At 39.6% G+C, this 25,226-nt stretch overlaps 1 protein-coding gene across 2 annotated transcripts in view; it reads right to left on the reverse strand.

The window, feature by feature from the left end:
- The window catches only part of hdac4 (histone deacetylase 4), a 281,514-nt gene extending 277,520 nt beyond the window's left edge, over positions 1-3,994 (reverse strand). The window contains exon 1 of one of the 2 annotated variants that reach the window (XM_036958952.1): positions 3,671-3,994. The gene's annotated coding sequence lies outside the window, so the exon portion shown is untranslated. Of the gene's footprint in view, positions 1-3,492 lie in introns of both variants that reach the window. The other variant, XM_036958951.1, reaches the window with a different exon arrangement.
- Positions 3,995-25,226: the final 21,232 nt, after the last annotated feature.

Raw genomic sequence — 25,226 nt, forward strand, 5'->3', positions numbered from 1 at the left:
TCTATGCCATAGAAAATTCTGACAATTACTGGTCTACTAATTGAAGTAAACAAGATGTCACTGATTAGCGTAAATCGATGTGAACAGCAGGATTTGTTAAATGTCACCTGAAAACATTGTGGGGAATCCGATATGGTAAATAGGGTCCACCCTCTCTGCCCAGAGTGGGTGAAAACGCACTTTGGTGATGAAATTTCACTTCCATTTGTTATAAACTACATTTTACCAAGACAAATATGATTATTCGTTCTGAATTGTTCAGTGAGGTCTTTCTCTTACATATGATTAAGAAAATATCCCAAAGTTGGATTTCATAACCTTATTCATCAGGTAGTAAGCACCGAGCTCTGCTGACAGAGTGGTGCCGCTTTCTCGCAGCGACTTTTGAGGATTTTACATGTTGTGGTGGTTGTCTGAAAAGTTGTTTCCGCGGGTCGTAAAAAACTAAATTTAGATGACAGGAGCGGAATTAAATGTAAAAGGCTTTGAAAATAAAAAGTGCTTTGTTGACATTTCACAAAGATATGCTTGTTTTTGTGAGAAATCTACATGTCACGTCTCAAAATCGATATATATCTTACCAGTATTGGTTTGGGTGTAGTGGACTACATATCATTCAACTAGTAATTTAACTACATTTTGCAGTAGCTTGGTGGGAGTTAAACTAAATTAAAATCTTTGTAGTGTTTTCAGTTGTTAATTACTTTTCTTTTGCCATGTAGAAGTGTAGCTAACTACTGGAAGTACACACTACTTTTTTGCTCAAATAGAATAGGCAAGAAGTAATAGGCAAGAATTTCCTTTCTTTTTCAGCATCAGACCTGCCTAATTCTTTCATAAAACATAGTTGTTTCGTTTTATAGGCTAAATTACACATTCTGCTAAGATCTGACACCAGAGTGATCTGTTCTTTTAATTTGTAGTCTATGACATTTCACATTTAGATACGATAATTTGGTAACACTTTACATGATACCCAGCGCTAAAACACTTTATGACACGGTCATAGCCAGGTCACAACAGCTGTCATAACACTATCTTGACCCATATATTTACACCTGCAGTGACATATATTGTGTTATTTTAGGACACCTACATAAGTCTCAAAACCCACATTTATTCAAATGTCTTTATTCCTTGCCAAGAAGTTTCCTTTCATTTGAAAGTTTGTTTCTTAAGTCCTTTGTTCTAATGAATTCTGTTAACAGACATGTTTTTTTCCATCATATTTGAAATAACTTGCAGAAAATACACTTTATGACACTGTCATGAAGCATTATGGCCATCCCGTGTAACTTTACTACTTTACTTGGAATAAGAAAATACACTTCATGACACTGTCAAGAAGCATTATGACCATCATAATCATTTAAGCCAGATAGGCATATCATGTACATGCCCTTATGTCAGTAGTCATCAGTCAAAAAGAGGGTGTCCTGCTCCTGAAATCTGCTCATCCCAGTCATCAGCAACAAAGTATTTGGGTAGGTGCACGTCTGACATCAATTTGTGGGCAATGATAATTTAATATGGTTAGCTTCAGAAAATGTTATATAACATAAACATACTGTAAACAAGTAACCATAAAATAACTATTGTGGTAGGTTTTGATTCTCTTATGTAGGTGTCATAACCAGCCATGAAATTACGCAATATACTGTCTGTCACAACAGGTCTAAATACAGTGCACTTGGAAAGTATTCAGACCCCTTGACTTTTTCCACATTTTTTACGTTACAGCCTTATTCTAAAATGCATTATAGTTTTTTCCCATCATCAATCTACGCACAATACACCATAATGACAAAGCAAAAACAGGTTAACAGAAATGTTTGCAAAAAAACCCACTGAAATATCAAATTTACATAAGTATTCAGACCCTTTACTCAGTAATTTTTTGAAGCACCTTTGGCAGCGATTACAGCCTCGAGTCCTTGACACACCTGTACTTGGGGAGATACTCTCATGCATCTCTGCAGATCCTCTCAAGCTCTGTCAAGGTTGGATGGGGAGCGTCGCTGCACAGCTATTTTCAGGTCTCTCCAGAGATGCTCAATCAAGTCCGGGCTCTGGCTGGGCCACTCATGGACATTCAGAGACTTGTCCCAAAGCCACTCCTGCGTTGTCTTGGCTGTGTGCTTAGGGACGTTATCCTGTTGGAAGGTGAACCTTCGCCCCAGTCTGAAGTCCTGACCACTCTGCAGCAGGTTTTCATCATTTCTTTCTTGGGGTCATTTTTTTGTTACCCTTTCCCAGATCTGTGCCTCGACACAATCCGTCTCTGAGCTCTACGGACCATTCCTTCGACCTCCTGGCTCGGTTTTTGCTGACATGCACGGTCAACAGTGGGACCTTATATAGACAGGTGTGTGCCTTTCCAAATAATGTCCAATCAATTGAATTTACCACAGGTTGACTCCAATCAGGTTGTAGAAACATCACAAGGATGATCAACAGAAACAGGATGCACCTGAGCTCAATTTCGAGTCTCATAGTAAAGGGTCAAAATACTTATGTTAATAAGGTGTTTCAGTTTTTGATACATTTGCAAAAAAATATATACAAACCTGTTTTCGCTTTGTCTTTATGGGGTATTGTGTGTAGATTGATGAGACATTTTAGTTTAATCCGTTTTAGAATAGGGCTGTAAACGTAACAAAATGTGGAAAAAGTCCACGGGTCTGAATACTTTCCCGAATGCACTTTATATGTGTCATGACAGTGTTATGACACTCCGAATTAGAGAAGAAAGAGTTCAACAGCTAGCCTTTCAGCATCCAGCCTAGCTGACGCAATGCTATTTTCCATATTTTTTACCACTTTTTTCTGTTGCTTTATTTTACTCATTCGTCAAAAAAATGCGTTTATGATTGGACACCCTCTAATTAGCAACCAATACCAACTCAGCTTTGAAAAATTGACTTGCGAATTAACTCCATTAACTAAATGAAATGACATACAGGATTTCACGAGCTACAGGTTTTTAAAAAAAAATTAAAAAATCACACAAAAGTAAAGCGCAATAGTGTCAATTTGTAACTTGCATAATCAGCGATAACCCAATGATATTATTTCAACTAGTTACACACTGGGGAGCTCAAGTGATGTATGTAACAGTTGTTGTGTTCGTGGAATCTTACAGGACTAACGTTACATGTTTATCCGATTTGAGTATTGGACCACGGAGATCACTGTATTGCTTCAAAATATCGCCCGTGTAGGTAAAGTAGCTCCTCATGAAATACATTATGACATTAAGATGTTATCTGACATTATGATGCTACACACCCACCACTTTCCAAAGATATGTAACTAGGCGATACTTGATTTGAAAAAGAAAGTCAAAACCATAGCTACCAAGAAATAGACCGCGATAACAACTTCACCTCGGTATAGAGTTGCAAATTATATCAAATCAAGCAAACATGGTTTAAATTGTCCAATCTCACAACTGCTGTATCAGATTGTCGTGTTTGTGTAAAAGAAAGCTACCTGAACAAACGCCCTCCTTGAATGTTGTGATTTCTATCCAGGCTCCGTATGCAGCAGCCCGACTCTATCGAACAGGTAGAATTTAGGACCCGTTGGAGAAAACGCCAGTGAGAGTCATTCACAGATTCCGCCATACTGGATTTTGACTAGCCAATAAATCACGTGTCGTGCGCTATACCTCAGTGGTCGCGCTCTCTTGCATTTCCTTAGGAGGCGGGTTCACCGAATGATGTTGGTCGGCTTGTTTGACACTGGAGTAACTTCATGTTGCCACAGAATGCTGTTCAGGGTTGGGTAGCTTGCTTTCGGAGTGTAATCTGTAACAGTTACTAGTTACCTGTCCAACATTGTAATTAGTAACGTCATTTTTTGGGATTACCCAAATGACTTCCAATTACTATCCCCTCAAAAAACATGGATACACTACACGACAAATTCCTAATTTCGTTGCCTACTCGGGACGCTGGTCCGTGAGCGAGTTTAATGTGAGCCGTTCGAGAGATGCAATATGAGGGTGATCACCAATAGCCAATGAGAGCTCGCAAGAGAAGCCAGCGAGATGACGAAGTTGTTTGGAGAAGGAGCGATGTCTAGGGACAACTACTAGAGTATGCACTACTAGTATGCGTTTGTGCTTTGCCAAAGTGTCAAATTGTTACAGCTCTGACGTTCACAAGCAAGCAATGTAATTCAATTCAAAATGTTGGCTAGATACAGTATTTCCATTCTGTATGGCAATTGTGAATGTCTGACTGAAAACGTTTATGAGGCTGCTTTGAGCCACAGCTCGTAGCTAAATTACATTTAATCACATCATTGTTTTCGCGAGACAGCGTCCAGGGTTGGGCAGGTTACGTTCTAAATGTAATCCGTTAGTTACTAGTTACCTGTCCAAAATTGTAATCAGTAATGTAACTTTTGGATTACCCAAAATCAGTAACGTAATCTGATTACTTTCCCCTTAAGAGGCGTTAGAAGAAGACACAAATGTATGTTACCAATTGAATGACATCTATTTCAGGATAAAAAAATGTAATTAAAGTTTACATAGCTGGCCATATATGGATGTTACATTTTACTTCATGGGTTGATTATGTAGGCTTCGTCTAACCCATTGCTTTCTACTACATATGATTTGATTTGATTATATATTTACATTAAAAACAAAGTCTATCAGAATTCCAGTCATTCCAATCAATGTTTAAACCCCTTGATCTTCAAGAATAGGACATGGAAATATGGAAGTATAGATTAGCCAAATTGTTTTACCTGAGCATAACCCCAAAACTAAGGACTGATTCGTCAGCCCTAGTCTGTTGTTTATGATTTTGTTGTCATGGAGTACTGGTTAGGCTCGTTGATTTGAGTTGAAAAAAATGCTGCGCTCATGGCATGCTTTGAGCACTATTGAAAAGTGCTATTTACATGTCAAAAATGAATGCCATATTCTGCATTTGCTTTAGGCCTATTGTTTACCTTTTTGTTGGTGACACTTTGATGTCTTGATAATATGCATCTGTTTATAGGGCAAATCCACAAATGAAATAATAACTAAACATTTGCCCCGCCTCTGTTTTGGTAAAAAGCTGAGGGATGGGCCTGGAGAAATGTAACCACTCTCGTATTACTAGACAGAGCTATGGATGCAAGGACTGACCATCCACGATATCAAAATTATTGTTTTAACAATGTTATGAGGCTATACAGTGTTTGTTTACATTTACAATGTTCTCATGGAGTGTGACAGTTGAACTTAGCTCATGAGTTATTGAACTTAGCTCATGAGCAGTGGAACTTAGCTCATGAGGCATTTATAAGTTACATTTTTCAAGAATCACTAGATATACATTACCGTTCAAAAGATCGGTGTCATTTTAGAAATGTCCTTGTTTTTGAAAGAAAAGCCATTGTTTTGTCCATTAAAATAACATCCAATTGATCAGAAATACAGTGTAGACATTGTTAATGTTGTAAATGACTATTGTAGCTGGAAACTGCTATTGTAGCTGGTTTTTTTATGGAATATCTACATAGGCGTACAGAGGCCCATTATCAGCAACCATCACTCCTGTGTTCCAATGGCACGTTGTGTTAGCTAATCCTAGTTTATCATTTTAAAAGGCTAATTGATCATTAGAAAACCCTTCACAGCTGAAAAATGTTGTTCTGATTAAAGAAGCAATAAAACTGGCCTTCTTTAGACTAGTTGAGTATCTGGAGTATCAGTATTTGTGGGTTCGATTCCAGGATCAAAATGGCCAGAAACAAATAACTTTCTTCTGAAACTCGTCTTGTTCTAAGAAATGAAGGCTCTTCCATGCGACAAATTGCCAAGAAACTGAAGATCTCGTACAATGCTGTGTACCCTTCACAGAACAGCGCAAACTGTCTCTAACCAGAAAACAAGGACATCTCTAAGTAACCCCAAACTTTTGAATGGTAGTGTATATATTGAACCTTAATTTGACTACGCAAGTCAGTTAAGAACAAATGCTTAATTACAATGACGGCCTACCCCAGCCAAACCCAAATCCGAATGACGCTGGGCCAATTGTGCACCGCCCTATGGGACTCCCAATCACGGCCGGTTGTGATGTAGCCTGGAATCGAACCAGGGTCTGTAGTGACGCCTCTAGCACTGAGATGCAGTGCCTTAGATCGCTGCCCCACTCAAGAGACCAAAATATATGAACAGTATCAGTCAAAGGTTTGGACACATTATTAATTCAAGGGTTTTCCTTTACTTTTGCTATTTTCTACATTGTGTAATAATAGTGAAGACATCAAAACTATGAAATAACATATGTAGTAACCAAAAAAGTGTTAAACAAATCTACATTTATTTTAGATTTTAGATTCTTCAAAGTAGCCACCCTTTGCCTTGATGACAGCTTGGCACACTCTTGGCATTCTCTCAAACAGCTTCATGAGGAATGCTTTTCCAACGGTCTTGAAGGAGTTCCCACATATGCTGAGCACTTGTTGGCTGCTTTTCCTTCAATCTGCGGTCCAACTCATCCCAAACCATCTCAATTGGGTTGAGGTTGGGTGATTGTGGAGGCCAGGTCATCTGATGCAGCACTCCATCACTCTCCTTCTTGGACAAATAGCCCTTACACAGCCTGGAGGTGTGTTTTGGGTGATTGTCCTTTTAAAAAACGAATTGTAGTCCCACTAAACACAAACCAGATGGGATGGCATATTGCTGCAGAATGCTGTGGTAGACATGCTGGTTAAGTGTGCCTTAAATTCTAAGTAAATCACAGACAGTGTAACCAGAAAAGCACCCCCACACTATCACACCTCCTCCTCCATGCTTCACGGTGGGAACCATACATGCAGAGATCATCCGTTCACCTACTCTGTGTCTCACAAAGACACGGCGGTTGGAACTAAAAATATAAAATTTGGACTCATCAGACTAAAGAACAGATTTCCACTGGTGTAGTGTGCATTGCTCGTGTTTCTTGGCCCAAGCGAGTCTCTTCTTATTGGTGTCCTTTAGTAGTGGTTTCTTTGCAGCAATTCGAACATGAAGGGCTGATTTACGCAGTCTCCGCTGAACTAGAGGCTGACCGATTATGATTTTCCAACGCAGATACCGATTATTGGAGGACCAAAAAAGCCGATACTGATTAATCGGCCGATTTGAAAAAAAAAATATTTGTAATAATGACAATTACAACAACACTGAATGAACACTTATTTTAACTTAATATAATACATCAATAAAATCAATTTAGCCTCAAATAAATAATGAAACATGTTCAATATGGTTTAAATAATGCAAAAACAAAGTGTTGGAAAAGAAAGTAAAAGTGCAATATGTGCCATGTAAGAAAGCGACCGTTTAAGTTCCTTGCTCAGAACATGAGAACATATGAAAGCTGGTAGTTCCTTTTAACATGAGTCTTCAATATTCCTAGGTAAGAAGTTTTAGGTTGTAGTTATTATAGGAATTATAGGACTATTTCTCTCTATACCATTTGTATTTTATATATCTTTGACTATTGGATGTTCTCATAGGCACTTTAGTATTGCCAGTGTAACAGTATATCTTCTGTCCCTCTCCTCGCTCCTACCTGGGCTCGAACCAGGAACACATCGACAACAGCCACCCTCGAAGCTGCGTTACCCATGCAGAGCAAGGGGAACAACTAATCCAAGTCTCAGAGCGAGTGACGTTTGAAACGCTATTAGCGCGCACCCCGCTAACTAGCTAGCCATTTCATATTGGTTACACCAGCCTAATCTTGGGAGTTGATAGGCTTGAAGTCATAAACAACGCAATGCTTGAAGCATTGCGAAGAGCTGCTGGCAAAACGCACAAAAGTGCTGTTTGAATGAATGCTTACGAGCCTGCTGGTGCCTACCATCGCTCAGTCAGACTGATAAGTTCAAACAGGTGCCATTAATACAGGTAACGAGTGGAGGACAGAGGAGCCTCTTAAAGAAGAAGTTACAGGTCTGTGAGAGCCAGAAATCTTGCTGTTGCGACTCTAGGGGCAATATTTTCATTTTTGGAGAAAAAAACGTTCCCGTTCTAAACGGGATATTTTGTCAGGACAAGATGCCAGAATATGCATATAATTGAGCTTTGGATAGAAAACACTCTAACGTTTCCAAAACTGTAAAGATATTGTCTGTGAGTATAACAGAACTGATGTTGCAGGCGAAAGCCTGAGAAAAATCCAATCCGGAAGTGCCCCAGGTTTTGAAAGCGCTAGGTTCCAATGAGTCCCTATCGAGCTGTGAATGTGCCATCAATGAGCTTACGCTTTCTACGTATTCCCCAAGGTGTCTACAGCATGGTGACATAGTTTTACGCATTTATGTTGAAGAATAGCCGTAGGCGGCCACATTGCGTAAGTGGTCACATGGTGGCTCCGAGAGAGATTATCGCGTAAATTACAGAGGTAGCCATTACTCCAATCGGTCCTACTGAAAAACCAATTGTCCCGACGGATATATTATCGAATAGATATTAGAAAAACACCTTGAGGATTGATTATAAACAACGTTTGCCATGTTTCTGTCGATATTATGGAGCTAATTTTGAATATTTTTCGGCGTTTTCGTGACTGCAATTTCCGGGCGATTTCTCAGCCAAACGTGAAGAACAAACGGAGCTATTTCACCTACAAAAATAATCTTCTGGGAAAAAATTAACTTTGGCTATCTACCTGGGAGTCTCGTGAGTGAAAACATCCGAAGTTCATCAAAGGTAAACGATTTAATTTGATTGCTTTTCTGATTTGTGACAAGGTTGCCTGCTGCTAGCAAGGCATAATGCTATGCTAGGCTAGCGATAAACTTACACAAATGCTTGTCTAGCTTTGGCTGTAAAGCATATTTTGAAAATCTGAGATGACAGGGTGATTAACAAAAGGCTAAGCTGTGTCTCAATATATTTCATTTGTGATTTTCATGAATAGGAATATTTTCTAGGGATATTTATGTCCGTTGCGTTATGCTAATTAGTGTAAGGCGATGATTACGCTGCCGGATCCGGGATGGGGAGTCACAAGAAGTTGGGAGAACTTGCACAATTGGTGGCTGACTAAATACTTTTTTGCCCACTATACCCTGACTCTGTGTGCAATGAATGCAAGAGAAGTGACACAATTTGACCGCATCGATTATATGCGACGCAGGACACGATAGATAAATAAGTCATATCATCAACCTTGTGATTATGATTGATTGATTGATTGTTTTTTATAAGATAAGTTTAATGCTAGCTAGCAACCTCCCTTGGCTTCTTACTGCATTCGCGTAACAGGCAGGCTCCCCGTGGAGTGCAATGTAAGGCAGGTGGTTAGAGCGTTGGACTAGTGCAAGATTGAATCCCCGAGCTGACAAGGTAAAAATCTGTCGTTCTGCCCCTGAACAAGGCAGTTAACCCACCGTTCCTAGGCCGTCATTGAAGGCAAGAATGTGTTCTTAACTGACTTGCCTAGTTAAATAATGGTGTAAAAAAAATATGTATTATCGGTGTCCGAAAATACAGATTTCCGATTGTCATGAAAACTTGAAATCGGCCCTAATTAATCGGCCATTCCGATTAATCGGTCGACCTCTACTCTGAACAGTTGATGTTGATATGTGTCTGTTACTTGATCTCTGTGAAGCATTTATTTGGGCTGCAATTTCTAAGGCTGGTAACTCTAATGTACTTATCCTCTGCAGCAGAGGTAACTCAGGGTCTTCCTTTCCTGTGGCGGTCCTCATGAGAACCAGTTTCATCTTAGCGCATGATGGTTTTTTTTAATGCACTTGAAGAAACTTCAAAAGTTCTTGAAATATTTTTACTTTTAACAAAGCACGCCTGTTAATTAATGGAAATGCATTCCAGGTGACTACCTCATGAAGTTGGATGAGAGAGTGTGCAAAGCTGTCATCAAGGCAAAGGGTGGCTACTTTGAAGAATCGAGTCTATCAAAAGTGAGCGAGTTTGAGCATGTGTCCGCCTATGGATTGTTATTTTTATCAGCATGAATTCAATTGAGCAATAAAGCCCCACTTTTATTCCATAGGCTGGGATCCGCACTATGCAGCTGTTGCAAGAGTGCATTTTTCACTGGCTGTCCATTGGTTTCAAAAACAATGATTGATAGGCAGCTTAAACCTTTTGAATTAAACTATTATTGGGTTCAAATACACATTTAGATTTGTGAACAGCCATCCACAATAACCACAATCCGTAACATGCTGACCACACCAGTCGCGTCGTGTCCGCGAACGTTACAAAAATAAATGTACACATACATGTCATTCAACCATTGCACCCACACTGCTCGCGCTCGCCAACGAGCATCTGCGTTGCCAGGCACTAAAATATAAGTTGATTCTATTTGTGAAGCCGAACGCGCTGTAAGTCTCCCATCTCCTCATTGGTTTTTAGAATCATATACCCATGTGGGTGATTGAAAGATGAACTGAGGTCGGTTGTGGTAATGCACCTTATTATGAAAGTTTGTTGCCAATCGCCATATAAAGTCCAAAGAAGAAAAAGAAGCCTGGAAGGAGGAGAGATGACTATAAATGATTCGGTTGCCCGTTTTATGTGTGGATTCATTTTCTGAGTAGAGGACCTTGTGCATTTCAGGTAAAATAACAACTCAATGTTTATATCCCAGGACAAATTAGCTAGCAACAGCAAGCCAACTACCTAAATAGGACAAATTAGCTAGCAACTACAAGCTAGCTAGCTAAATTGATATAAATGTTTAATGCTTTTCGACCTGTCCCCATATTAATATAATTGGTTCGGAGTTTGTTTTGAGAATTCAAGCTGCGTATCGTGATCGCGTTTGGTGTGGAGGGACAAAATACATTTGTACACGATGGCGGATGCGTGTCCGGTTTGGGCATGGTTTAAGGCGCAAATAGCTAAATGAGAGAGCAGCAGTGTGATTCACATCAATGCTCTATGTAGATATCAATAATAAGTGATATCCGTATCGCCGTAGACTACACCACTGCTGTCATCCTTACCTCCAAGTGTTTATTCAAGTTGGATAATCTTTGGATGCTGACAGCAGTCACACCATTGGAAGACATAGCTTGGACTGTAGCCTACAAAGCCTATTCCTTCTCTTATCCTGTGATTCACATTTGGTGTGTCATAATAGTGGTTGGACTTACTCAGGTGGAACAAACTTAACCTTCAGTCTTTTTTCAATGCTGATTTGAATGTCATTGAGAAAACAGAGAAGTGTCAAAGATTTTTATTCGCGAACATCCTTTCTGAATTTAAAAGTATTCCTCAAAGTAATCAAAAGTATCTGTAATCTGAAAACAATATTTTTGCTGGTAACGTAACGGATTACAGTTACCACTTTTGTAATCCTTTACTTGTACCCCAACCCTGCACAGAGTGAAGTGAAGAATCTTGCCAAGCCAAACTGCTTCTTGACACAATGCCCGCTTAACCCGGAAGCCAGCCGCACCAATATGTCAGAGGAAGCACCATACACCTTGTGGCCGTGTCAGGGTGCATGCGCCCATCCCGCCACAGGAGTCGCTAGAGCGCAATGGGACAAGGAAATCTTGGCCTGCCAAACCCTTTCCTAACCCGGACGACGCTGGGCCAATTGTGCGCTGCCTCATTGGCCAGCTGTGACACAGCCTGGGATCGAACCCGGGTCTGTAGGGATGCCTCAAGCACTGCAGTGCCTTTGACCGCTGTACCACTCGGGAGGCCCCCGCAAATGGATTTTGACAAACAATTGGTCCCCCAAAAAATGCGTCCCTCCGTTGAATTTCAAAATCCCAATGTGGCCCTCGGCCAAAAAGTTTGCCCACCACTGTTGTACGGTGACCCCGTCTGTGCCACATCTTTTAGTGTGAGTGACACTATGTTGGCTAGACAAAAAAAACAAATGAAAAGATGGTCATCATCATAGTGCTCTCTGACTTGTGGTCAGATTCGCTCAGGTGGAACAAACTTAAACTTCCGTGTTTTTTCAATGCTAAATTGAAGGTGTCATTATGTATATTTTTTCGCAAACATCCTTTCTGAATTTAAAAGGAATCTATTTTTTCAAAAGTATATGTAATCTGATTAAAATATTTTTGCTGGTAGCGTAACTGATTAGTTGTTTTTTTTGTAATCAGATTACATGCAATCAGTTACTCCCCAACCCTGAGGCTATTATATGGCTTTTTAAAATGGCCTATTAAGCTGAGGTGGGTCCACTTTTACAATTCCCAATACGAAGTAGCTATTCTGATTGTGTTGGGAACATGGCAATTGTATCAATAGCAAGAATATTGATTTGATAAAGACTTTCAGGATCTGCTCCTACTTAAGGAGCCAATCATCTTGAAGTCATGACATATTTACATTAAGGTAGACCTACTTAAAAATAATTTATCAATGTGTGTATAAGTAGTTTATGAACCGTTATTCATTTATAGATAGTTTATTTTGTGTCATAAACCATTTTAATACATTTGTTGAAATTGTGTCATAAACCATTACAATACATTTGTTGAAATTGTGTTAGTCATTTGGCTGCTTGCCAAGTACTGAGTTTATATATGGCTGCACTGGCAATAATGACAGTAATAATCAATAACAGTGCAGTCAAAACTAATAATGACAGTGGCTAGAAGCAGTTTCTACTAATGAACCCATTCCTCTTTGTCGTCGGGGTCATTGACGTTAGTCGTTATCTTACGATTTGCTTCACCACTCAAAAAATGACATATTGGCGTGGATTAACAAAAAGCACAAGTTAAAAGCAGATTTGGAATTTGTTCACTGCATGTCATAATCCCATAGAAAGCCAATGCATTTTAATGTGGTGGGGAAACGCATAAGTATGCACGCAGAAACACACACACGCAGAAACGCACGCACGCACGCACGCACGCTCACACACACATACTTGCACACACACACACACACTCTTTGCGTTCAAAGACGGGAAGACTGCCAGGAATGATGCACAATCATCCAAGTTAAATAGTAGTGTTATGAATAATGAGAGGTTCTGTCAACACACCATCATTTCGATATTTACTATAGAAGAAATTTAGATTTCTGGTTCATATGTTTGCAAATTACCTGCATCTGCATGATTACACATGAAAATGCCTTTTTGCCTAATGCAGCAGAAGTATTTGAATAAGCGATACCATTACTGGATGGACTAACTCTACAGCATCAGATGGGAGCTGTACTCAACAAAGAGCCTATAGCACCATTATTTCCAGCACATTGTGGAAAAGGCAGGTGGAGCCATCGACATCTACATTCATATATTTTTACATCACTACTGACAAATTATAAATGACGATTTTAAACTACTCTGATTGCTAAGAGGAAAACTCTGGGTCGATGGCTCCACCAGCCTTTTCCATTCACACTGGGCCTCAAGTGTGAGCAGCACACATTTGTGCAGATATCATTTTTATGAGCAATTTCACAAACATTACGGCATTGACCAAAGTTTTCATAGCTCTGTTTAGTTATTAATTCAAATGATCAATTAGAAAACAGTTGCATAAACAAATCATGTCACTGGTACAGCAGGCTGTTTACCAATCACATGGCATTGTTTGAGTATTTGAGCCATACTTCCCGAACATTTCCTCTTCAAAAATAAAATTATCTTATATCACTAGCTCTTCCTCTCGAGCTACAAATAAACAAAACATTTACAAAAAAAGCACTATGTACACCACACTATAGCAGTCTCATCCACTCACAGGATAATGTCCACTAAACTGTTTGGCAAGACAATTTCCTGCATTGTAAGTCAAGAGATAACACATTCATTTCCCTCCCAAAATAATGGAAAGGACTCAGTTTTGTTCATGAAGAAACCAGCTAATTCTTCAGTGGATTGCTCAGTGAATGCACATCACCGTGATGATATTACACTCTCAGTGAAGCAAAGGAGAACCGAGCACAGCATTAAACATCAAGCTTCTCTGCTTCTGGCAATGGATGGATGGTTGGATGGATACGGAGATGGATGTCACTGAAGGGAATGGAGGTGTGTTGAGATCTGGAAGTGAGCCCTATTTTGTTCTCAGTCGGAGGAAAATATTATTATTATTTATTATTTCCCTGCAAGGCTTCTGCTTTCTATACCAGGGATACTATGCCACAAAGGCCTCCCATCCACTAACACTATCCAAACCCTGCGGATGTAGACTAGCATACGGTACATTGCAAGCTGGTCCATGCTGGTCAGATTCTTGTCAAACTGGTCTGACCAGCATGGTCTAGCTGGTTCTGCTGGCCGACCAGCCCTCGTGTTTCGCTGGGGACCTGCCTTCGTTTGTGTTTTCGTTAGTGACCAGACTTCACTGTGTTTTGGACACTGGTGACCAGCATAAGCTAAAGCAAAACTAGCATCATATCACATTATGTTGGCTTGCAAAGCAATGTTTAATTCCTATTGGAATCCAGACAGAGTGGATTCCCACAATCTGCATTCAGAATAACTACCAAGGTCAGAAAGATGAATAAGTAAGACTTCCCTAACCAGTGGAAATCAAACTTTTTCAGCGGGGACTCCATTTTCTTTTCACCAAATATTTGGACATTGTCCCATACAATTCTTGTTCCAAGAATGGTTTAATGCTTTGATTTTATTTAAATTTTGGCTACCTCACTGCAATTGAACACCAACAGAGATATGGGTATAAGATGAGATACAGTACTTATTTCTCCGCACTAACAATGGGATTCATTGTCCACAGAGCGGAACAGCAGGCTGTCAAGCTCCCCCTATTCATCTCTTTGGATTGGTGTATACATCTCGTTATTGAAATATTTGTTTAAATATTCGATGAGGGAAAGTTCAATGGAAAGTTAGATGCTATGCTAGCCTCATGATTATGCATAGACTCAAATTTCACACTTTCATGTATATCATTACACTCGTAACAACCTAAGCATTACGGAACTATTCGATCAAATAAGTGTCATGTATCAAAATAGCAGTTCATGTTTATCTTGACTAAATTCAACACTTTCTCATTGCCCCCCCATAAAATAACTTCCCACATAATTAAAATTAAGGATCTTCTTATCATGGACAGATTTTCGGCAGAGATAGGGCTCTCGCCTTTGCCTCTCTCTCCACTAATAAACCACCTAAACTGAAACAACCATTTCAGTAATGGGTGCAATGATTCCAACAAACAAATTGGATTAGTTTAGAAAATATATGTTATTTATCTTTATGTAACATAACATAAATTAATTGATTAGTTCATCAATCAATGTACAAAAACACAGATATTGAAACAAACAATGCTGAAAATCTAACTGGAATAGATCATGCTGGGAACACTGCACCATGGAAAAATGTATAGAATAACATGAGATTAGCTATAAAACTGCACATTTTTCTCGATGCCCCATAACAATATGTGTAGAATTACAGGAAATTAGCTTTAAAACAGCCACATTTTCTCTTAGCCTCATGGCAAAATGTGTAAAATAGCATGAGATTATCTATAAAACTGCACATTTATCTCTTTGCTCCATGACAAAATGTGTAGAATTGAAGAAAGTTAGCTATTTACCCAAAAAAACTGGGGGTGGGGGGCCCTTGCTCAGACCTTGTGGGGTGCCCCGCGAAACTGCAGTATGCCACTGGCTGCGTGGTGTTGCAGACCAGAACAATTCTGATTACTTTCAGTGTCAACCTCACTTGGGATTAGAAATGATAGAAATGGGATAAATAGAACGGACTTCTAAGCTCTAACCCTGGCAATTTGACTGGTAAACTCATGGGTTCACTCGCAATGGCTGCCTGGTATTGTGATGCAATCATTTCCATGGTATTTTGAAATGTTCTATCAACTGATGCTGGACTGTCATGGTAATGTATACTGAACAAAAATATAAACCCAACATGCAAACATTTCTACGATTTTACTGAATTCATATAAGGAAATCAGTCAATTGAAATAAATTCATTAGACCCTAATCTACGAATGTTTGTAAATGTCTGTGAATTATGTCTTTTCAACTTTCATTCAGAACTGAAAATGTACCTGAATTCAATGTCCGAAAAATACATATTTACAACTTTAATTCGGAACCGAAAATGCACCTGATTTCAGCATCCGGAAAGGATGTATTTTCAACGTCCGGAAAATATGCATTTTAAACGTCTGGAAAAGACGTCTTCAGAACTTTCATTCTGAACCTAAAACGAACCTAACTTCAAAGTCTGGAAAATATGTATTTTTAAACGTGATTTTGTTTACTGGGAAGTGCCTTTCTTAAGGGCACAACAGCAAGAGATGGTACATGGGATCAGAGACCAGCAGCCCTCTAGTTGCCAGTTGCGTTCCCATTTTTTACACTTGCACGAGGCTTGAACAGCACCTTTCTGTCTGCTTGCCTCAAGGCTAGAGGGGTGAATATACAGAGCACTAATATGGTACAACCACTCTGTTCAAAAGAAGCACAAAAGCTGTATCTTCTTGTATTCTATTCATTCATATACAGATTCGCAACCCCTGGATTTGCCGCGAGTCCCTCCTTTGAATGGTGTTCCAGTGTTTTAGTATTGACTTGTAAGCCACTTTTTGTCCCTGTTCTTTCGTTTGTTGTCTGTTTGTACCTCTCTGCTTTGAACATGTTGGCTAATTACGAGCTTGGCTCATGCTAACTGACACATCTAAAGGAATGCCGGCAGTAAATCAGATTGATAGCATTTGATTAAAATAAGAAGATGCAGCAGGGAGGCAGGCATAGAGACAGAGAGAGTGCCAGGAAGCCTGTGGCTTCGAGATTTTTGAAAAGGGTGCCATAGTGGCATAGTGGGAGCTTTCACACTGCTGAACCCACTACTGCTACTCTGCCTGCTTGGCTGTGCTTAACAGGCTTGGCTGCCAAGTTGTGGTATACATGTCATTAATCCCGCTTATCCACTTACAGCACCTTACATTGTGGAGGAGGAATAGCCGGTCGCTGATGTTGCCGCCATTGCCACTTAGCTTCCCCTATGCTACTAAATCTAACATAGTCCACCTATTATAGCCTTGATTTTACTTCAAATAAACCCTGTAATAGTTTTGATCATCCCAAGGCCTACAAATATACTCCCCTCCATATGTACAGTGCCTTGCGAAAGTATTCGGCCCCCTTGAACTTTGCGACCTTTTGCCACATTTCAGACTTCAAACATAAAGATATAAAACTGTATTTTTTTGTGAAGAATCAACAACAAGTGGGACACAATCATGAAGTGGAACGACATTTATTGGATATTTCAAACTTTTTTAACAAATCAAAAACAGAAAAATTGGGCGTGCAAAATTATTCAGCCCCCTTAAGTTAATACTTTGTAGCGCCACCTTTTGCTGCGATTACAGCTGTAAGTCGCTTGGGGTATGTCTCTATCAGTTTTGCACATCGAGAGACTGAAATTTTTTCCCATTCCTCCTTGCAAAACAGCTCGAGCTCAGTGAGGTTGGATGGAGAGCATTTGTGAACAGCAGTTTTCAGTTCTTTCCACAGATTCTCGATTGGATTCAGGTCTGGACTTTGACTTGACCATTCTAACACCTGGATATGTTTATTTTTGAACCATTCCATTGTAGATTTTGCTTTATGTTTTGGATCATTGTCTTGTTGGAAGACAAATCTCCGTCCCAGTCTCGGGTCTTTTGCAGACTCCATCAGGTTTTCTTCCAGAATGGTCCTGTATTTGGCTCCATCCATCTTCCCATCAATTTTAACCATCTTCCCTGTTCCTGCTGAAGAAAAGCAGGCCCAAACCAAGATGCTGCCACCACCATGTTTGACAGTGGGGATGGTGTGTTCAGCTGTGTTGCTTTTACGCCAAACATAACGTTTTGCATTGTTGCCAAAAAGTTCAATTTTGGTTTCATCTGACCAGAGCACCTTCTTCCACATGTTTGGTGTGTCTCCCAGGTGGCTTGTGGCAAACTTTAAACAACACTTTTTATGGATATCTTTAAGAAATGGCTTTCTTCTTGCCACTCTTCCATAAAGGCCAGATTTGTGCAATATACGACTGATTGATGAGTGATCATGGGCCTCTTGGCTGCATCTCTGATCAGTCTTCTCCTTGTATGAGCTGAAAGTTTAGAGGGACGGCCAGGTCTTGGTAGATTTGCAGTGGTCTGATACTCCTTCCATTTCAATATTATCGCTTGCACAGTGCTCCTTGGGATGTTTAAAGCTTGGGAAATCTTTTTGTATCCAAATCAGGCTTTAAACTTCTTCACAACAGTATCTCGGACCTGCCTGGTGTGTTCCTTGTTCTTCATGATGCTCTCTGCGCTTTTAACGGACCTCTGAGACTATCACAGTGCAGGTGCATTGATATGGAGACTTGATTACACACAGGTGGATTGTATTTATCATCATTAGTCATTTAGGTCAACATTGGATCATTTAGAGATCCTCACTGAACTTCTGGAGAGAGTTTGCTGCACTGAAAGTAAAGGGGCTGAATAATTTTGCACGCCCAATTTTTCTGTTTTTGATTTGTTAAAAAAGTTTGAAATATCCAATAAATGTCGTTCCACTTCATGATTGTGTCCCACTTGTTGTTGATTCTTCACAAAAAAATAAAGTTTTATATCTTTATGTTTGAAGCCTGAAATGTGGCAAAAGGTCGCAAAGTTCAAGGGGGCCGAATACTTTCGCAAGGCACTGTATTTGGACAGTAAAGCATTTTTTATTTATTTAATTGGCTCTACTCCAGCATTTTCGATTTGAGATTAAATGTTTCATATGAGGCGTCTACAGTGTCACTTTTTATTTGAGGGTAGGCAACATTACCTCTGACATGCTGACCCTCAAAACTGCAGCACCACAGGAGTGTGTGCTAAGTCCCCTCCTGTACTCCCTGTCCATCCACTACTGCATGGCCATTCACGACTCCAACACCATCATCAAGTTTGCTGAAGACACAACGTGGTAGGCCTGATCACCAGTGACAATGAGACAGCCTACAGGGAAGACTTGGTCAGTGATCTGGTAGTGTGGTTCTAAGAGAACAACCTCTCCCTCAACATCATACTGTCACGATCGTTGTAAGAAGCGGACCAAAGCGCAGCGTGGTGTGAATGCATCATTTAATAGATGACAAAAAACACGAAGTAAACTGTACAAAAACAATAAACAAATAACGACCGTGAAGCTATCATAAGAACTGTGCTGACACAAGCAACTAACATAGACAATCACCCACAAACAAACAGTGAAACCCAGGCTACCTAAGTATGATTCTCAATCAGAGACAACGACACCTGCCTCTGATTGAGAACCATACTAGGCCGAAACATAGAAATCCCAAAATCATAGAAAAACAAACATAGACTGCCCACCCCAACTCACGCCCTGACCATACTAAATAACGACAAAACAAAGGAAATAAAGGTCAGAACGTGACACATACATATCTGTTTTACCGGTTAGAAATTAAAGTACTTTATGCATCTAGTTCCCCTTTCTGAAGAAGTCATAAGTATTTGGACAAATTCAGTGTATTGAAGTAGTCAAAAGTTTCCTACCACGCAATAATTGCATCAAGCTCGGAACTCTATGCATTTGCACTTTGTTTTGGCTGTGTTTTGGCTGTGTTTTGGCTGTGTTTTGGCTGTGTTTCGCCCAATAGGAACTGAATTGTGAAGAATGAATTGTATCATTTTGGAGTACATTTGATTGTAAATAAGAATAGAAGATGTTTCTGAACACTTTTACATTAATGTTGATGCTACCATGAGTATGGCTATTCATGAATGACTCATGAATGATGATCATCACCCTTCAAAAATCACAAATAAAAATAAAAAATGCAAACCTCCCCTGTTAATGGTAATGTTGAGAGGAATATTTTTGTTTGCCTCTGAACGGTATCTCACTCATAATTATTCATGATTCATTCATGATTTTTCTTAATCATGGTATTATCCAGATTCCTTTAGAAGAGTTCAGAAACATCTTTTCACTTTGAAAGAAAATTCACCGTTTAGTTACTATTGGGCAAAACATAGCCGGAAACAAAACCAAAACAAATTGCAAATGCGTCTAACGGGTTTGTACGAGTCACAAACTTGATGTGGTCATTGCTTGCAAGAAATATGGGACTAAATACTTAACTTTTGATAACAGTGATACACTGCCTTCAGAAAGTATTCCCACCCCTTGACCTTTCCACATTTTGTTGTGTTACAGCCTGAATTTAAAATGGATTATAACAATAATTTTTCTCAATGGCCCAAACAGAATACTCCGTAATGTCATAGTCTAGTTATGTTTTTAGAAATGTTACACATTAATAAAAAATGTAAGCTGAAATGTCTTGAGTCAATAAGTATTCAACCCCTTTGTTATGGCACGCCTAAATAAGTTCAGGAGTAAAACGTAGCTTAACAAGTCACATAGTATGTTGCATGGACTCCCTCTGTGTGCAATAATAGTGTTTAACATCAATAAGATGATTTTTAAATGACTACCTCATCTCTGTATTCCACACATACAATTATCTGTAAGGTCCCTCAGTCGAGCAGGGCATTTCAAACACAGATTCAACCACAAAGACCAGGGAGGTTTTCCAATGCCTCGCAGGGAAGCTATTGGTAGATTGGTATAAAAAAAAGCAGGCATTGAATATCCCTGTGAGAATGGTGAAGTTATTAATTACACTTTGGATGGTGTAGATTCAAGTTGGCTGCAGTCAACACAAAGATACAGGTGTCCTTCCTAACTCAGTTGCCAGAGAGGAAGGAAACCGCTTGGGGATTTCACCATGAGGCCAATGACTTTAAAACAGTTACAGAGTTTAATGGCTGTGATTGAAGAAAATTGAGGATGGATCAACAACATTGTAGTTACTCCACAATACTAACCTAAATTACAAGAAAAAAGAAGGAAGCCTATAGAGAATACAAATATTCCAAAACATGCATCCTGTTTGCAAAAAGGCACTAAAGTATAACTGCAAAACATTATCAAAGAAATTATCTTTACCTTATGTCTGGAATACAAAGTGTTATGTTTGGGGCAAATCCAACACAACACATCACAGAGTATAACTCTTCATATTTCAAGCATGGTGGTGGCTGCATCATGTTATGGGTATGCTTGTCATCGGCAAGAACTAGGGAGTTTTTTAGAATAAAAAGAAACGGATTAGAGAAAAGCACAGGCAAAACCCTAGAGGAAAACCTAGATCAGTCTGCTTTCCAACAGACACTGGAAGACAAATTCACCTTTCAGCAGGACAATAACCTAAAACACAAGTCCAAATACACACTGGAGTTGCTTACCAAGACAACATTGACTATTCCTGATTGAACTAGTTACTGTTTGGGCTTAAATCGTCTTGAAAATCTATGGCAAGACTTGGCTGTCTAGCATGGCTGTCTGGCAATGGTCAACAGCCAACTTGACAGAGCTTGAAAAAATTGTAAAAGTATAATGTGCAACTATTGTACAATCCAGGTGTCCAAAGCTCTTAGAGACTTAGCCAGAAAGAATCACAGCTACAATCGCTGCCAGAGGTTATTCTAACATGTTTTGACCCCGGGGTGTGAATACTTATGTAAATGAGATATATCTGTATTTCATTTTCAATCGTTTTGCAAACATTTCTAAAAACATTTTCACTTTGTCATTATAGAGTATTGTGTGTTAATGGGTGACAAAAAAATATATTTCATCCATTTTGAAATCAGGCTGAAACACAACAAAATGTGTAATAAGTCAAGGGGTATGAATACTTTCTGAAGGCACTGAGTTACAATTTCAGTTTTTTTTTTTTAAGAAACATGAGGGATTTAACCTGCACTCTTCGGATCTGCAGCCAGATCATTAACCCTCTGCACCACCAGGGGATAGATGTGGCCTTGCGGGTTATTTTTGGTCAATCAGGACAAAACACAATTTTCAAGTTATTAAAATGTTCCTATCATCTTCATGTGCTGTGTACTTGTAACACTGTATTTTATGATTTTGCTATTGATCTTTTTTGGACCCTTGTAATTGAAAACGGCCTGGAAATATGTTGTGAGTGGATGAATGTGCTCAGGTAGTGTCACGCCCTGACCTTAGTTATCTCTGTTTTCTTTATTATTTTGGGTAAGTCGGGGTGTGACTAGGGTGAGTATGTTAGTTTAGACTTGTCTAGGGGTTTTGTATATCTAGGGGTTTTGTATATCTAGGGGTTTTGTAAATCTATGGTTTATTGTATGTCTATGGTGGCCTGAATTGGTTCCCAATCAGAGGCAGCTGTTTATCGTTGTCTCTGATTGGGGACCATATTTAGGTATCCATTTTGCCTAGGGTATTTGTGGGTTCTTGTTCTATGTTTAGTTGCCTGTCTGCCCTATCATATTAGTGTCACGGTTCGTTTTGTTATTTTGTTCAGTGTTCATTCGTTTAATAAAGTAGAATGTACGCATACCACGCTGCACCTTGGTCTCCTCCTTACGACGGACGTGACAGGTAGCCTAGTAAAGGAGCCCTTTGAAAAATCCAATGAGGAATCTTTACGACTAGGCCCACAGAGATCCTATTGAATTAATAGGGATTCTATATGGAATTCTATGATTCGCCCCAACCACATACAGTAGGAGGTCTGGTACCGGGATTTTTTTTTTATCTACTTTTATCCCTGACTGTCCTGTGCTGTACTGTTCTGTCCAAAGTTGTGAAACATTGACGTCTATGACTGGTTCCGATTTGGTCAGACAGGACCAAAAAAAGACATTGCTTCGTGAGTTAACCCCTAAACTGCTCCCTTCTCGGGTGCTGCTCCGGCTTACCATGTGTTAGTATTCTGTTCCTCACAAAATGGCCAATAAAGTATCTATTCTATTCTATTTTCTGCCCACATACACATGCACACGTGTCTGTCACTATCCCAGGGTGTTAATGAAACACCACATACCCCATATTGTTACTGTGCTCAACTGCACAGCCTCTCAATTCCTGGGACGTAGTGGAGCTTATCCAGGCGTACTCGATTTACAGCTGTGGACATGTAGTTTCACATGGTTGTCAAGTGTTTTCATAACGTTTGGCTTAACTAATAAGATTGTACTGAAAGAGGAGTACGCTTTTCAAAAGGTGCGAGGTTGTTTTTGCTTCGGACAACAGCATATAAACCCTTTTTACGTCAGGGTAAATCTTATGCTCTCTGGTTCTGCACACCTACAAGAAAGCTTAATGGAGCGATACGGTCCATTCTATGCCTGTTATGTGGTGAAAAAAACATTCTGTGTGCATTGACGAGGTGAGCTCACTCAGAAGCCCAGAACGCGTCCTTCGGGAACATTGAAAGAGACAGAAACATGTGAGCGCACAGCCAACCGAGCCAAAGTACCACGAAAGCCTTGCTATGCCACACACACAGGCAATAGCCACAATACCCTTCTAATCCACTGTCGATGACACCAACGCTTCCTGGCAGGACCAGGAAGAGGGCTTTTGTAGAGTGAGTGAGGGCTTAGAATTGTACCTTCCTCGCAGCGAACGCCAAGTCAGTTGGGAGCGCCGTCTCCATGGTAACGTAGGATTATCATCTCTTACATAACGACGGCTGGGCATTTAAACCCCCTAAATTAACCACAACAGTCAGTGCACTAGTTTTGTTACCAAGATGTGTGTGTGTTCAAGGCATCCGCTGTAAAAGTCTATAAGTAACAAATGCATAGGCTTTGTCAATAGCACAGACGTGCTGGCACTTAGGTTTTTGAGTGACGTGATTTTTCAATCATGTACATCTAGATTGACAACACCAAATGGGTCCTAGATCATATGTAATCACCTATCATCTGAATCAAATTCTGTTGAGCGCCAGACCGACTACCGACTACAAATCCTGATATGAACACTTTGGAAGGCCACAATGGCTTTTACACAACTCTGTGGAAACTGAGGGCATATAAAGGGATATTTCACCAAAACAACAATCCTCTGTGCTTCTATTCAACAACATAAAACAAAATGTGTGTTACTCCCAGTATATATGACAGCATCTATTTTAAAACCTTTTATTGTACGATGAAATAGTGCAGATGCATGTAATACAACCATACTCCATTTCAAATTTGATGTACTTTTGCACTCAAAATGCAGCATTCTGAATGTGTGCATTGTATTTATTAAACTGTTAAACCGCAACATTAATTTAGCACTACTTCAGAAAAAGTAAGTTTAACACCTACCACAGTGGTAAGAAATGCCAAGGGTTCTCAACCTTCATTTTACAGTTGCGTAGCTAAAAACAGCTTTTAAAATCACATTTTTCTGAACAAAGACTTTAATATGCATATTTCCAATTTTTTGATGACCAGAAGTCCTGAGATATTAAACATTCAGGCAGAGTTTAGGAAGACAGCAGTGCTCCCCATCAATAATGATCTGGGAGCAAGAGTTAATCTACCAGTCGCTCACTTCCAATTAGAATTATCTAATTTACATATTCAGCTGTGGAGCGCAAAATCGTCCCGTCCTCAAATCCGGCATGTGATTAAATCATAGCAAGTTTCCATTTAATGAGGTTTCCGGAAATCACTGTTTTTCAAAGGTTCAAATACCTAGACATCTTGTAGGAATGATCGCCATGCTTGAATAAAGATGTCTTCTAACTTTCTTCGCTTTAAGAAGAAGACCAGATATCTAAGTTATCATTGCCTCTTCCACCCCACCCTGAACTCCACCCTGGCTTGCCTCTCTCCCATCACTCCCCCAGGTCATCAGGCCCCTAATGCCAAGATGGCTATCTTCTTCACCTCCACCCTGTTGTTTGAATTGAACTAAAATAGGATTCATTAATAAAACTGAAATAGGGGAATGACGATGTCCGTTTTGCATTACAACTTGTAAGGAGTCATCATGAAAAACAGAGTGAGAGTGATGCTTTGTGCTGTGAAATACAGACTCTTAAAGGTTGGTGTTGTCTTTCACCATGTTATTAGAGTGTTATTAGATATGCTCACGCTGTAACCTAACAAGGAGAGGGTATAAATAACCCTTTCAGGCTCGCGTACATTGCTAAGTGAAATTAAGCAAAGAAATTGGGCATTAGCTTAGCTGGAATAATTTGATTCTCCACCAATTATCCATCTTTGTGAGATCAATTGCCTTAAAATCTAATCTCTTGAACTTCTCCCCATAAAAAGCCTTTTGTTTACCACTTCAGTAGCAGTGGATAGATAAATATCTATTTTTCACCCTGATCAAGTCATATTATGAGCTCAGAGACAGCCCAAAG

Source organism: Oncorhynchus mykiss, chromosome 22, assembly GCF_013265735.2.
Source record: "Oncorhynchus mykiss isolate Arlee chromosome 22, USDA_OmykA_1.1, whole genome shotgun sequence".
Classification (NCBI taxonomy): Eukaryota; Metazoa; Chordata; class Actinopteri; order Salmoniformes; family Salmonidae; genus Oncorhynchus; species Oncorhynchus mykiss.